Genomic DNA, 16,314 nt, shown 5'->3' with positions numbered 1-16,314 from the left:
ATCATACCGTGCCCTGGGCCAACATTGTGTTCAAACCCAAGTGGCATGACTTACTCAGGAGGGAGGTGGTGGTTGTTTCATTTTGTTTTTTAAGCCAAGAGAACAAAATCCAAACATCAGAACACTAAGCAACCTTAAGAAAAAATGAGGATGTTCTTTACGTACAGGTTTGAAAATCCAAGATACACCGTCACATGAAAAAGCTAGCTGGAGAACACTCCGTCGGGTACATCACCCTTTATATAAAAAGGAGAAGGAAGGAGATGTGCGCATGTGTATACGCACACAAATATTTGTTTGCATGTACATAAAGGAAACTCTATAAGGACACCAGAAATTGGTACCACTGGTTGACTCAGAGGACAAGAACCAGTTGGCTAGGGACAGAGGTGCTTGCGACAGACAGACAGACAGACAGACAGGTACAGAAACTGAGACTTCACACTGCATGGCCTTCTTTACACTTTTAATTTAAACCCATTTGAATGTATTAACAACTCAAAACATTTGTTTTTAAGTAGCCAGGATAGTTAATAAACAAACAGACATCACGTGAAGACTTAGGAATGTTTAACCTGGTTTAAAAATAAATAAATAAAAAAAATAAGACCAGATTCTTTCTGCAGGAAGGGGTGGATGGCAGAAGCAAAGTCGTTTTATGTTATAAGGCTGCAGAGGGCCAACCTCAACCTCAAGGAGGGAAAACTTCAGGGAGGTAGATGAGTTTTATTAAGAGGAAGGAACTTCCAGGCGTTAACCCTGGTCAAACATGAAGCAGGTGGCCTCCTGAGGCAGAGAGCTGGCTGGTTAGAACCAGAGAAAGAGCAAAGGCCTGCCACCTGCCAGAAATATCACCAGGGGGAGAAAAGCGAACCAGATGTCCCTTCCCAACTCCGAGACGTTGTGATTTTAGCAGACGTGCACCTGAAGGGCCAAGAACTCAGTCTAAGTTGACTGATTTATGCGAGACCACACACTTCCGATATGTATATTATGTAACTTCTCTAAGACAAAGCCCAGGAATAATAATTGCAATCACCATCTACCTCACAGCGAAACACAGATTATTCATCCATCAGAATGATTCCTTACTTGCAACCAGTGTCAAAGCACCATGAATGAAATAACCAATAGCTATGAATTAAGAGCACTTGTAAACAGTACGCAGGGAGGCTGTTTGTTGTAATTCTTATTCCACATCTATTCCAAAAAGGATTCACGATGACTAACTGGATCTACAGCAGATGTTTAAAGTTCTCCTTATGAAGAACAGCAACACTTCTACAACGGGCTGGTCATTAGAATCGGCCTAAGAGACAGCTGAAGGGAATGACTGACTGTACGAGAGAGTACAAGCGGTCACTGGATCGAGGAATGGCTGAAGTTAGCTTGAACGTGGCACAAAAACCAAACTGAAACAACACAGAAAGGCGAAATCACCGGCTGGAACAAGTCAAGACCAAACTCCCCAGGGAAAAGATGCACACAGAACTGAGCTGTCCCATGAGAAACCTGAAGAAGCCACAATGCCCAGCGCCACACACCTAGGAGAGCTGCTGGCATCAACCACACGACAGCAGGTCTTGGGGGTGACTAGGATAATGGGACTCGTGCCAACTGTGGGCCATGGGGCCCACAAAGCAACCCCTCACTCTGAACCCCTCCCTCCCCTCCTTCATCTCTGTGGCTGAAAGCGGCAAAGTGTGAGTGGAGTTCATTTCTAACTGATCTACCAACTGTCAGGATGGATAATGTGCGTTATCACTGGCTTCGCTTTTAAAAGGAGATAAAATGCTAGATACATTGATCTCACGTTGGGCAGTATCACTGCTTGTATAGCTTTACTTCCTTAAAATGCACATGATCAGATTTAACATTTCAGCTGAGCCTCATTATCCAGCAATGCTATTTTATTACCAAGACATGACTCACATCAATAGCTCATTAATGAGATAGTGACCGAAAATCTCTACTTCCTAGCTTATTGGAATTTTGCCTTGTGTTTTGAATCATGAACTTTTTTAAAGAGCAAAATAGACATTTCTCAGATTCTTTTTTTCAGTTTCCTCATAGAAATACATAAAATTAAAGGAGTTCGTCTCAGTAACTGATTTTTTTTTTTAATTTAAAATATCAAAGTCAAGCTCTCTAGCTTTTTCAAACTACAAAATAATCTCAATTACTATGTGGATATGGGATGCTTCAAAAGGTATTTATAACTAAGTAACGCCTGAAGTAAAATTACAAATGTTGTGTTACTTCCAAGAGAACATTTTTGGGGAAAAAAAAAAAAACAAGAATGTTAAGGTGTTCTTTTTTAAGACGGTGCTAGATGGTGTTAGTATGCTAATTCTCTGAAAGACCATCTGAAATACATTTGTAAATATTTATTCCTTTCACAGTAATACTTTATGAAGTTTTATTATTTTTGAACTGTCATAATAGGGATTTCACAATGTAAGAAGACATTCCAAAAAGAAATAAACCCTTCAAAACTCCTCTTGGTTTTCTACCTACATATGCACACACACTTCTCCCATATTAGAACAGCATCTGAAGCACAGGCATCCCTCATAAACATGTGATGAATAACTGGGTATGGTGAATACAATTTGGTCTTAACCAACCCTCTGCCCAGACAGCAGCTTCTGCGTGTTTGGAAAACTGCAGCTTCCCAGTTCCAGGTGGGGGCTGGGACTCGGGTGGTGTTAAAGGAAGCTGAGACTGTCACTTCATTTTGCACCTGTGGTTAACATGCAGGACACACAGATGTCAACCTCTTCCTACTTCCAATTTAAATCTCTTCTAATACGAGCCCTGGGACTCATTCTGTACCTTTTATAAAGCCTCTGCTTTTCTTTAGGTTTATTTATAAAGAGCCTGTTAGGTTTATAAGGGTAATTTTTAAAAAATTATTAACAAATAAGGGATTGCAGGAATTTACAATTCATCCATAGGATGATAAAACCCATGACATAATCATCCCATCCAAAGGGGCCATGGAGCCAGACCCCTTCCATGACCTGGACCTGCACATTTGGTCTCCTCTGCCCCCCAAAACCCTGAGGGCACAGGAAAAGAATCAGCTGCCCTTCAAATGGCTGCTCACAGTCATGGAACACTGATACCCGTATGGCAATGCATGCTTCTCCCACACTGGATGGCGGCTGGTCCCCTGCAAGATTCTATGCAGGAAGGTGTGTTAAGAAGCCGCGGGACCAGCATGGAGCATCTTCTTGGAGTATCAATTTTTCTAGAATTCTTAATGGGAAGGACAGTGGCTCTCAGCGTGTGGCACCCTTGACTACCAGCGCTGGCATCGCCTAGCCACCTAGTGAGATGCTAAATCCTCAGGCTTCACACAGACCTTCAGAACGAGGATCCCTGGGGCCAGGGGCCAGCAAGCCATGTTTACAGGGTCCCAAGTGATTCTGAAGCATGACAACGTTTGGAAACAGTGTTCCATTAAAACAAACAAGAGGGTATCGCAGAGTAGACCAGGCAGCTTGCACCGGTCCTTAGATTTCCCATTGGCAATTGGGCTGCACTGATGTCACCTACAGGAACTGTTCAGTCCCCTCTCCCCAGGGAAAACCTGGATGCAAATATGAGAGACGAGCCAACAGCATGTCTACATGCAGGGGACCTCAAATCTGCATTCCCAACCCTAACCGCCCCTCCTTCCTTCCACTTTCCCAGCCTTGAATATTTCCCGCCCTCTCTGAGCCGGCAAGGCTGGGAACAGTGACCAGGACGCAGAAGAAAAATGGAACAGATCCTCAGTGTCTGCCACAGTTCCTCTGCTCCATGGCCTCGCGGCTTCCCCATACCGCCATCGAGAACCACTCTGCGGGGAAAAACACACCGACACGTTACCGAAGGGCGCCAGGGTGGCGGGAGTGGGGAATATTTCCACTTTGGTTTAATTTTCTATCACACCTGGGTTGTTGTTTTATTTCTTCTTCTTCTTCCAAAGAGCATTTATAATACTCTCCATACTAAGAAATTAAATTGTCTTCATGAAAAAGGTAGAACCACTTTATGCCGCAACAGATTCTTTTCATGTCTTCCAACATTTACCGAATCTCGTTGATTCCTTCTATCCTATGGCATTGACTCTTTGATACTCAATTTCATCAAATATGGGAATAACATATTTGAATCACCCGCCTCCTGCAGTAATCAGTCTCTGCGCTGACCAGGACCAGGAACACTCACTCGGAGGTCCAGGTCACAGCAGCCTGAGGCTGTCCCTTGAGCATCGTCCCCCCTCTGCCCTTTCGCACAGCCTCCTCTGTGCTCTCTAACCCGACGGATTTCAAACTCTAGTCAATTAAATTACTATTAACACTTGACCCTATATGTCCAGTACTACTGAAATTACGAGGAAGCCTTGTCTAGGCTGCCCCCTTATACACACGTGTACACACACACACACACACACACGCACGCTACAGTGAGTCTAGTCGCCAGTCTACCGTTTCAGCTTTCACCACCACCCCGTAAACTGCCATGCCCCAGTGATTTCTGTATTTTTGCACTGATTCTAGACCCTCATATTTAGCAACCATTATTTGAGCACTGACTACACCAGAAATTTAAATTGTTGATTCACCACAACTCATCCCTAACCTCTAGAAGCAAACTGCAATGCAGGAAACATCAAATTATAAACAGGAGGAGAAGAGGGCGGGCAAAGGGACCTGGAAATCTGGAGACCAGTCCTCAGTTCCCCACCTCCCACTCCCCCGGCCCTGCCCCACCCCTGCTTGGTCCTCCAGAGCACAAGCAGCAGTTAGTTCCTTTCCCTCGACGGCCCGCCTCCCCGTCCCAGGGGTCTGCATATCTAGGCATAATTTTAAGAATCACTTTAAGAGAGCATGTGAGGAATGCACATTTGGCAAAGGAAAAACTCTAAAACATCAAAGTTGTTAGTCACCAGAAAATGACACTCAGGAACCTTATAAAATCCCCTATAGAGGTTTATAAAAGTAGATTCGACTCCAATCTCTCTGTCTGGTTGAGGCACACCCTGAATTCCCTAACAAGGTCAAAGTTCAAGTTCTTTCACAGCCAAACACTTAGAAATTTATACTAATTTCCCTAGGGCAGGGAAATTAGAACCAAGGTCCCCAGTATGAAAACAGTGCCCTAGCCTTGGTGCCTGCCAGCCCTGGCCACCATGCAAAGACAGCCAGCCAGCTAGCTCTCAAAGGGGCCTGCTACCTGAACACCTGGTACCGCTCTCAGAAACAGCTGTCCATGCCCTCCTCCTCCACTCCTCGTAAGTAAATATTCAAAGCGATCTAGCTACCTAAGGTCTAAAATGCATTCTGTCATCAGATAACTGGTGCTTTTCATTTTCTCCCTTTAAGCACTAGAAACAAAGGTGTTAAACCAGTATTTAAAATTTATCAAAAACACGCAGGTCAATGGCACAGGCCGGCAGGGCAAATAGCAGTCAACAGACTTACTGATTCCAGAACTAAAACATACGGCCCCCATCACATACAATGCTGTGTCATTCAGCTATTGACATTTAAATCGTTATCAAGTTCTTTTAATAGGCACATAATGAAACCACATAAAACCTCAAAAGAAAATCCACTTTTCCTCCAAAAACTTAATCTAACAATTCTACTCAATATTTAATATTAGAAAGAGCCTTACTCAGATAAACTGCATGGAAAAAAAATTACTATCCCCAGTAAAACTTCCTCACTATACGATTTCAGAGAACCATTCACAGATGTCATTTTGTTTCTTCAAGAAAACAAATTTGAACCTTTCAGTGTTCATACATTTTTAGCATTCATTTTCTTTTATCCCCCAAAGCATGTCCATTTAAGAAAACCAACCATGCCCATTTAGACTCATTCCTAAATAAAAGTTCACAACCCTGAGGTTTAAACCAAATCCTTCCAGAAGGAAGTAAACTAGGTCAACTATGTTAGAGAGGAATTAATTACTAGCTCAAGAATCCTGAGATAATATAAAATGACTACGGATGAATTAGCAGAGTTTTAAAATGCTCCAGGAAGGTAAAACCTCCTCCCCCACAAGGAAAAGTCTTACCGAATGGCATTAATTCCTTAACTGCGAGACATCTCAATTAGGAGAATACGCTAAACAGGGAAGGAGAGATAAAGCTGGAAAACTCAAGGGCATAAGCAGTTCTGAGGACTGTGCGGAAGTCCTGGCTGCCACCAGCGGTAATTTTCCACTGCCAGGTGGCAGGGAGAAAGGTGAGCTACTTTACCTAGACTCCCAGGGAAGTGCATCCCAGGTGCGCTCCTCTCTGGAAAAGCCATGCTCTTGTCCCAGCTCATTTCATGTCACAGGTGCCTAAGGAACTTGCCACCCGGACCCCATGTTCAGGTTCTCAGAGCCCAGCAGGTATCTCTCTTCAAAGAACCCAAAGTACTCCGCCTAAGGTAACGTCAGTTGTCAGCGTCCCTCCACCTTCGGTAAATGTTTAGAGGGACACTCTGTCTTCACGTAACTTTTTTAATCGTTCACCTTTTCCCTGAGCAAATGCTTCCTCTTCCGTCATTTTCCATTTGCGAAATGACACAGCCGGATGTAAGGCTTCTCAGAAAGAATCTGCATTGTTTCACTCAATCAAGACAAATACATTAGGCTCCTTGGATATACAAGGCCATTAATAGTGTATCTGTATTGTTTAGTCAAGGGACATTTAAATTCTCAACAAATGCTTAGAGAAATCAAATAATGAAATCCTAAAACACCAAAAAAAAAAAAAAATTCACATTTCTTCTAAGAAAGATTCAAAAAATCCACAGCACATTGGTCTATTTTTACAAAAAGCCATAAAATTAAGTCATTGTTATGGGCTGAACTGTGTGCTATCACCCCCCTCCAACAAATCCATATGTTGAAGCCCTAATCCCCTATATCTGAGAATGTGACTATAGTGTATTTGGAGAAAGAGTCTTCAAAGAGGTGATTAAGTTAAAATGAGGCTGTCAGGATAGGCTCTACTTCAATCTGATTGGCATCTTGATAATCAACACCCAACATTAAAGGTCTTCTTAGAAGTAAAATAATTAGAAAAAATAATGAAAGGTGAGATTTGTAATTTTCAAGCTCCTTTCACACTGCACAGGAGATGTGAAATTCTCATTTCACTCTGGGCCGCAATGTTCCTTAAGTATCTGGCATCAAAATGCTAAGTGGAAAAATCTTTTCCTGAACACACAGACTTGGTTAAGCCAGTAATGAGAAATATATTAAATGCGGTTGTTTCTGCAGAACAGAGTACAAGGTAAGATTCCCAAAACTCCTTTTACATAGCTTGAGTTTTAAACTCCACTTAGAAAACATCTGAGGTTTACAATATGTTTGAGCCCATTTGCCAAGCTATAACATGTCAGACAAAGGAATCCATCAATATCGGCTCCCGAAACACCCCAACAAGAAGGTACGAGACATTCCTTCTGAAAACGGAGTAGAGTTATAGACATATATTAGAATCGGGATCTAAAAGTTCAAATTCCGTTAGAAAAGTGAAAAAGAAGACAAAACAGTCGCCTGCTAGCATCACATTTATCTGAAATTTGCCATGACCATAATAACCTCCTACTTGCTTTCACAAAATAGGGCAGTACTGTTTTCACAGCTTCCATGAGTTTCGTCAGACGGCAGCCTGGAATGCAAGAGCTGAGCCACAGGCATGGATTCTAAGATTATTTCACGTGTTTGATTTGAAATTTAGAAACTGAGGACAGGTGAGGGACATTTTTCCACTATTCATATTAGCTACATTCAATCTAAATGTCATGTATATACAAACATACTACATATGTATTTATAACACTAGCCACATGGTACATGTATAACACTGGCTAGAAAGAGAAACAGAACTTCTTCATACAAATTACAATTATTTGGACACACAATCAGGAAACCAGAGTAAACACCATCGCCAAATGACGTGATCTAGTACTTAAAAGTTAAAAAAAGAAACAAAAAAACTGTAGCTCAACTCTTTAAATAAAGAGGCAATATTTTGCCTCATTTCCATCCCACCCCTGATGCGTTAGAGGAATTTTATTTTTATTCTGTAACTCAAGATTACTTATGTCACCCCCATCCCAGCAAACTGTACTTGCCTCTCTGTGATACTGCACAGAAGTTCGTGTTTTCTCTCATCTGAATAATTTACGTTGTTTTCTCCCATAGCCTAATGGTGGAGACAGTAAGAGGTGCTTTTAACACACTGGCCCATCCCAGGCCCCTGTATGGTGACGGCCTTAATCACCAGCAGGATGGAGAGAAACTCCTGATGGGCTAATGAACACATACTGGAGCATCTGCCAAGCCCTGGACGCCTGTGAAATGACAGGCCAGCCAACCCCATATCCCCAACCAGCTCTCAGGAAAGCCTCACTGTCTCCCTCCCTCAGGAGGAAACTGAGGCCCAGAAGAAAGAAGCAAACTTAAGGAGAGCTTAAGAAGGGGGAGCTGGGCCTCACAGCCAGGCCTATCTGCCCACAAAGCCCATGCTCTTTCCCCATGGTGCTCCCGTCAGAATCACGTTTCACCGATTTGATGGCCGTCGGTAGCATGATAAAACCCTCGACGCTTCCTCTAAGGACTGCCATAACCTCAGAAGAGTAAGCCACCACTCAGAGCAAAGGCGGCTCCACCTGTTACATCGCCAGTGGAGACACGCCAGGGGCTGAGGGCTGCACAAAGCCTTCATTCATTCATCCGCAGGGCTTTGCTGCAAAAAGGGGAACGGATGGATGACACAAAGAAGGCGTTCCTCCTCTGAGAAAAACACTCAAAATGCACTGCTAAAAATGGAAAGGAATCCTTTGCTCAGAAATGGACAAAAGAATCCACTGATCGCTATCCAGAGGAATCGACCTGATTGGAATTTTTACAGCACCTAGCACCAATCTGCATTTTTGTCACATGACTAGCAAACATGCTGTATATGTCCTCGTGCCGGTTGGACTTTGATTAGCTCTGGGAATTATAATTTTAATCAAGTGAAAATATTCACCAACTGAAACTTTATATGTTCCTTGATTTCTGCAACTGAATCTCCCCGTTACACACACGGCCTCCACACTCTACCTGCCGCTGCGAGAATGCACGCTCTGCCCTTCACTGGATGGAGCCCTGTGAGACCAGGTGGAGGTGCCTAATCACTCCATCCACCTTCTGGATGCTCCAGGCCTATCCTAGGCCGCCCTGGACAGACCTAACCTGTGTCCCGGCCTCTGCTCTTGACCTCTTCCAGTATAATGAAGACTGAACCAGGACAATGGAACCAACATCTAAACCTGACCTTAACACCCTGTGGACAGCTCCAACTCCAGGAGCTGTATCTATCCACAAAGATCTGACCTTCACCTGTACGACTCAGCAACCTCAGCCCTCACTCCATTCCTTCCACCCCACGCTCAGCGCTGCAGCCGCGCCCTCCTCTTGAGGGGGTTCTGCAATTGCTTCATAAGCTTCCCCCCGCCCGCCCGCAGAGGTTAGCAAGAAAGCAGATGCGTGAGCACAGCTGTTCTGAAGCTGAGCGCCGTAGACAGCTCTCTCGACTCAGCCAGGTCTACGTGGTTCAACCAGAGTGTAGAGTGACAAAGTTTCAGTTCATTAAGGGTTATATCTCCCAAAATAACCAACCAAGGGGACTTTAGGAAATGCAGTTGAGGGTCTCCTGTTCAGTGGGGGAAAGACAATAAGAAACCCTAGTATCCTCTCCTCCCAGCTCACCCCCAGAGTATGTGCAGCAGTCATGTGAAGACCACAAAAAAGCATCCCAGCAGAACAGCATGAGTCGAGTCTGCAGAATCCCATGGCTGAGTACACTGACTAAAAGTACATGCATTTCGGCTTTAAGGGCTACGTCAGCAACCAGAAGGCAAAGTACAGAGGACACAAAAGGACATCCAGAGAACGAGAGCACACTGGACTACAGGGACCCGTGGCCTCCTGTGAAACAAGCCAGCGAGGTCCTCGAGGACTTGGGCATCATGCTGTGTGTCAGCCACATGGTACCCAATCCTGCCCCTGAGCCAAGGAATGAGAAGGGAGGGGTGAAGGTCCTTATTCCCCACATTATTTAATAATTTATCCAAAAGACTAAGTAAAATGGCTTGTGTCTCAGGCAGGTATCCAAACAACAGGTGAGCACATGCTAAGCCCTCAGTATGGAGCACCCTTCCCTAAGCTATCCCAGCACACACCCGTGCATCCTGCACTGCCCTCAGAGCACCCACCACCCATTTCAACACAGTGAGAGCTGGTGGTATAGACACCTGTGATTTCTGACTCGTCGTTTGTTCTTTCTGAAGAGCTTCATGGGAGGGAGAGAGAGAGGGGTTTTTTTTTCTAAAGAGTTCACGAGACACACACATACGCGTGCACACACGCGCGCGCAGAGAGAGAGGAGGGAGGGAGGGAGAGAGAGAGGGAGAGAGAGAGGGAGGGAAGGGGGGAGGGAATTCACCCCAGCAATGGTATAGCATCACTTTAAGTGGTAATCTATCTCAGTATTTTTCAAAATGCAAGTCGCACAATCCATGGTTATGAAATCAACTTAGTAGATGCTATTTATTTAAGGAAATAAATAGGACAGAGTAAACCAGTACCATTAAACCAGAAAATGCCAGAAACTAAAAAAGAGAGGGACGCCATCCGACAGGGACTCCGATATCAGAGAGAAGGGGACTCCCAGGGCCACGGCAGGAGAGCCCAGGATGGGTACTTTAGAGGAAGAGTTGGGGAATATTTAAGCAAACAAACCAAAAAAGATAGAAAAAAGAGTTGTACAGCAACAGTAATCATAGTACACTACCTAGGTCACAGTCGGCAACATTTATATGGTCACCACCCGTAAACAAAGAAACCTGCCCTAACCAGTATCATGAGAGAACAGGTATCGGATGGTGGGAGGGACTGGGGTGTATGGGTGAGAGCGAATTCTTAACTTCTGAAACGGGAATCCAGTTTGAAAATTCCAGTAGTAGCAACAGATCAGGTTTAGGAGACCGGGAGATAAAAGCTAAAAGCAGCAATTAAAAGATGACAGTGGCTGCCCCTGAGAAGTGAGAAATTATATACATTTTAGGGCTGGAACGCTTGTCTTTCATGGTACCCTGTCAGATGCAAACCTCTTCCTGGCTTTTAAGGCCTTTCCCAGGCTTTTAAGTCCCCGTGGTCACCTTCTTCCTCCTCCCAGACTCCTCCCCCACCCCTGCCCCCAGCAACTTCTTGTTCTTATGAGAACTTCCAGTCCAGGAGGCCCCCAGGCAGGCCCTGCTTAGTAACAAATAGAACTCAGGTCTCTGGTCTTTGGGTGGGATGAGCCTTATGATAGAGAATTTGGTTATTTCGTTTCCTATAATAACGAGTGAAGCCACATAAAGACCATAAATGACACGGGATGCATTTCTTTCGAGAGCATAACCCCAGAGCCCAGCCTGCACCCACGAGGGAACCTCGCACCCATCAAGGTAGAACTTTCATGGGAGACTCTCTGCTTTTTGAAAGCTGCTATTGTTCAATCGCACTTTAAATAATTACATTTTTGCCAGATCGGACATCACATTACCCTTGAACTCAATGTAAATATCCAACAGTGGGTACCAAATGTTTAAGAAAAGTATACATGAGAAATGATTTAACTTACTTAGAATCTTATCATTTCTTGATTTTTTTTTTCCCCCGTGAATTTTGAGAAAATCGGGCTACGATTCCATTTTAGTGGCACACGACACTAGCTGGGCTACTTGAAGAATAAAGTTTAGTGTTGAGTTGTATATTTTGAGGGAGTCAAAAAGAAAAAAAAACAAAAAACAAAACATAAAAATAGGCCCAACGGAAAGTACTAGAAAGGTGCTGGTTTAGGACAGCCACTCCTCACAACTGCCAAAATGTCAATTCCTGATTTCCTTGGCTTCTCTGGGTCCTTCTGGAATGGCCTTGATACTTCACTTTCCACCTACCTTAAATCTGAAAAGTTTACTTAAACCTCTTGTTCCATAAACCTTCCCCTTACTACTTCGAACCATACCGACAGGTTCCCTTTCCGTGAATATCCACTGTAATCACAGTCAGAAGCTCCCAGGTTCCCACCCATTCGCTCTCCTGCAAAATTTTAAACTGTGTGAAGACATCCCTGCCTCTGGAGAGAGAGGGTACTTGGTAAATAAAGTGTTTGCACCAGTCCCCCAGCGAGCAGACAATTTGTCGTTAAAACCGCTTTATCTGCAGCTCAGTCAGAAAGAGATCAGCTCGACCCAGTGGCAGGACACTGACAAGGAGAAAATTCTGAGATGTTCTGAATTAAACTGCAGTGGCTAGAGCGTGAGAGAGAGAGACAGAACTATCAATCTGCTACTGGCTGCTCACCTCCCTGTGTGGCCCTTGGAACTTCGGGTTAACTTCCAGGTGGCTGTTTTCGCAGATTACTTCAGCCGGGCGCCATCGAACCAGGAGCCTCGGCTCCTCAGTGGCGCGTGGGCTTTCCAGGCTGCTGCCCACAGCTAGCCTGCAGGAGGACTCTGTGCCCACCCGAGCTGCCTCCGCTTCGCCTTCTCCCACCCCTTTGTCTGTAACTACTGTAAATTATTTTCAATAGCTTACATCTTTCTTCCCCCTTCTGCCTACTCAATGTGTAAAAACACGTGCAAACTCTGAGATGATGGACCGTTCTCTCCCACCTCATCATGCTGCTGGTGGTTTGGACTCCACGCCCAACGGCGACCTTTCACTTTTTATTTTTTAATTTTCTTTTTTTTCTTTTTTTGCTAGCAATGGCCTAACAAACCCTTTCTTTTCAAAGACTCTCAGGTCACACGTAGCAACCTGGCCAGTTCAGGGTTTTATTTTTTTTTTTACTTCTTTTTAAGTAATAATTTTATTTATTTATTTTTAATTGATGAAATGGTGTTAATTTTTTTGTCTACCTCCCCACTTCTCTCTGGTAACCACTAGTCTATAGTCCATGTCCATGGGTCTCTGTTTGTCCTGTTCATTTGTTGCTTTTAGGTTTATATCCCATATATAAGTGATATCATGTGATTTTCAACTTTTTCTGTCTGGCTTATTTCACTTAGCATGATTATCTCGAGGTCCATCCATGTTGTTACAAATGGCAGTATTTCATCTCTTCTTAGGGCTGAGTAATATTCCATTGTATATATGTACCACAGCTTCTTTAGACAATCATCTATCATAGGACACTTCAGTTGTTTCCATGTCCTGGCCACTGTGAATGATGCTGCTATGAACATCAGTTTGCAAATACCTTTTCGGATATGGGTTTTCTTTGGGGTAAATATCCAGTAGCGGGATGGCTGCATCATATGGTAGATCAATTCTTAGTTTTCTGAGGAACCTCCATACTGTTTTCCATAGTGGCTGTGCCAATTTGCAGTCCCACCAGCAGTGTATGAGAGTTCCTTTTTCTCTGCATCATCTCCAACGTTTGTTATTACTTGTCCTGTTGATTATAGCTATTCTAACAGGTGTGAGATGGTATCTCATTGTGGTTTTGATTTGCATTTCCCTAATAGGTTGCGATGTTGAGCATCTTTTCATATATTTGTTGTCCTCTATGGAGAAGTGTCTGTTCAGGTCTTCTGCTCATTTTTTGATTGGATCATTTGTCTTGTCTTGGAGGTCAAATTCATAAAATCCTCTTTAAGTCCAAGGTCCATGAGTTTCGTTCCTATGTTTTCTTCTGTGCACTTTATTGTTTCAGGTCTTATATTCAGGTCCTTAATCCGTTTTGAGTTAACTTTGGTGTGTGGACAGACATTTCAGAGTTTTAAACTGAGCTTGGGGGTTCTCAGGGGCTGCTGAAGCTACTGCTGCCACCTTCATTTTTGATCATTTGCAATGTCAGGCTTTGATAACTTAAAACACGAATTTCTACCAGGCAAGTTACAACATCAACGACCCATCACAGCAGTCCCATCATGATGGAGGGAGTGGAAGACCCTACAGCAAATCGTCCACGGGCTGTGACTGCCCGCAGCAAGGCCGCTTTGTCCCTCCAGGTGTGACGCAGCCACAACAGCCAGGTTCCAGGCAGATTTCCCAGCCACCACAGGCACTCAACTACACCTCAGCCATTCTATAGAAACGACTTTGAGGATGAGCTGCCCTTATTAGAAGAATTAGGTATCGATTTTAACTCTATCTGGCAAAAAACACTAACGGTGTTACATCCATCAAAAGTAGCAGACGGCAGCACCACGAATGAGCCTGATTTGGCAGGAGCCATGGTTTTTCGCCTTGCCTTTGGAGCCATATTGTTAATGGCCAGCAAAATCCAGTTTGGCTATGTCTATGGGATCAGTGCAATTGAACGTCTAAGAATGTTTTATTAAACTTAATGAGTATGACAGCTGTTTCGTTTGTGTGGCAAGTGTCCTTGGATACTGTCTTCTTCCTGTGATCCTACCTTCCAGCTCTGCAGTGATTTTTTCTTTGCAAGGAATGGCAGGAATCATTCTCATCACCAGAATTATTGGACAGTGTAGTTTTTCTGCTTCTAAAATTTTTATTTCTGCATTACCCATGGAAGGACAGCAACTTCTAGTAGCATATCCTTGTGCTTTGTTATACGGAGTCTTTGCCCCAATTTCGTTTTGTTTTTTTTTTTTTTAACTGAATTTATCTGGGATGTGGACATCATTGAGCCAAATATACAAAAAGGACTTCGGACTCTTACATCAAACCAGGAAACTGTTAAAGTCCAACTCTCGAGCAGATCTAACATTTGACGATTGGAAAAATAGAAGTAAACATGTACTTTTGTCTATGGAGCTTTTGAACACTATATTGGGTTTACCTGCAATATAACTAGCTTTAAATGTTTGTGCTTATGCAAATAAGAAGTACTATTTCTCTCCTGTTCCTTGCAGCCTTTGGAAAACTTTTAACCTTGCAAATTACATTACGATGTTTTTGATAGATTTTTATCAACTGTGAGAAACTAACCACAGAGCTGATAATCTTTCTTAAAAACAACCCAGTCACAGTAAAGAAGACACAGGACTTATTGAAGAAATATTTTTCCAAGGAATTAGGAAAGAAAAATTGCTTGTATTCTCAAGTGAGATGCACTTTTCAAGCAAAAAAAAAAAAAGTGATCCCAGTGTACGAGTTTGCACTTCAAAAAACTTGACATTTCTTTAAATTATCTCGTGGAATTTTTGCTAAAATTCAGCGATACAAGACATTCACAGTCTACCTTATTGTAGACATGAATTATGATGCCAGTTTTGATATCAGCATTAATAAAACTGACCTAGACTGGCCACATGAATGTTCATAGTTGGATCTCCCTGTTTCCCAGGAAAAAAGAGAATCACTAACCTTTTTTGAGAAAAATATTTAAAATGTCACAGTTTTGGTATGGCGGGTATCAATGTCAAGTGCATTTGATGCTTATTAATTAAAATTTTCCAAATGAATTATTTTTAAGACTGTCAGCCGTGGAAGTTTAAATTATTTTTAACAACACAGGGTATAGTTCTTACTTGAAACTCCATTTTCTTCCTCTGCTCCCCGAAGTATTTCTTTGCCAGCTGATTAAAGTAGGAAACTGCTTCCCATAGAGAGCCAAAATTGACTTTAACTCCATAATAAAAACACATGAGACACCCTCAGTGGGTGAGCTGTTTTCTTCACTATTTACCTGCTTTACCTCTAAGACACAAAAAGTTTCAAACTGAGTTTACATTTATAATCTCTCTTTGGTTCCCTAGTGGATGCAGGAAGTGACTAGTACTGAGTTTGCCAGTCCAACTACCTGTATTTTTTAGCCAGGTGGGGACCAAGCATTTGGGATCCTGGCTAACCATTCCATGGATAGTTACATCAATAAGCAAAATGAAAATCACGTGTCTTCTTCAGGAAACTGGGAAGCCGATGTGTAAATAACGTAGGATCTCCCTACATGAGACAGGCTTCCATTCTTCCCACACTGGGTCTGGCTTCCCTCTTATAAAGTGTGACCCTAAGACAAATACAACAACCCAACACACCACGGGGTGAAGGACATCCAAGTCCACGCACCAGGAATACCAATGAAGAAACCTTTGTAAATGTGCTAATTCCACAAGAAAAGCCAAGAGCCAGTGGGGAGTTTACTAGAAAGAGGCTGGCTGCAGCCAAGTATGCCAAAGGTTAGTTTTTGTAGCACGCCTGAGACCACAGCTTGGAATTTCAGTATGCACTAACAGAAGCTATGTTAGGTGAGATGGCCTCCAGCTCAACATTAATTGATGATCGGATAGAAAGGCAAACAGAAAAGAAGGC

The 16,314-nt window shown here is 43.2% G+C and overlaps 1 protein-coding gene and 1 pseudogene across 2 annotated transcripts in view; one reads left to right on the top strand and one right to left on the bottom strand.

The window, feature by feature from the left end:
• Nucleotides 1–16,314, bottom strand: part of NEDD4L (neural precursor cell expressed, developmentally down-regulated 4-like, E3 ubiquitin protein ligase) — a 300,190-nt gene that overhangs the window by 220,771 nt on the left and 63,105 nt on the right. The gene's annotated exons all lie outside the window — the stretch shown is intronic.
• LOC102884673 lies at nt 13,885–15,020 on the top strand (annotated as a pseudogene).

This window comes from Pteropus alecto, unplaced genomic scaffold, assembly GCF_000325575.1.
Source record: "Pteropus alecto unplaced genomic scaffold, ASM32557v1 scaffold14, whole genome shotgun sequence".
NCBI lineage: Eukaryota > Metazoa > Chordata > Mammalia > Chiroptera > Pteropodidae > Pteropus > Pteropus alecto.
The sequence above is the reverse complement of the archived record's forward strand: the minus strand, read 5'-3'. Positions and strand labels throughout refer to the sequence as shown.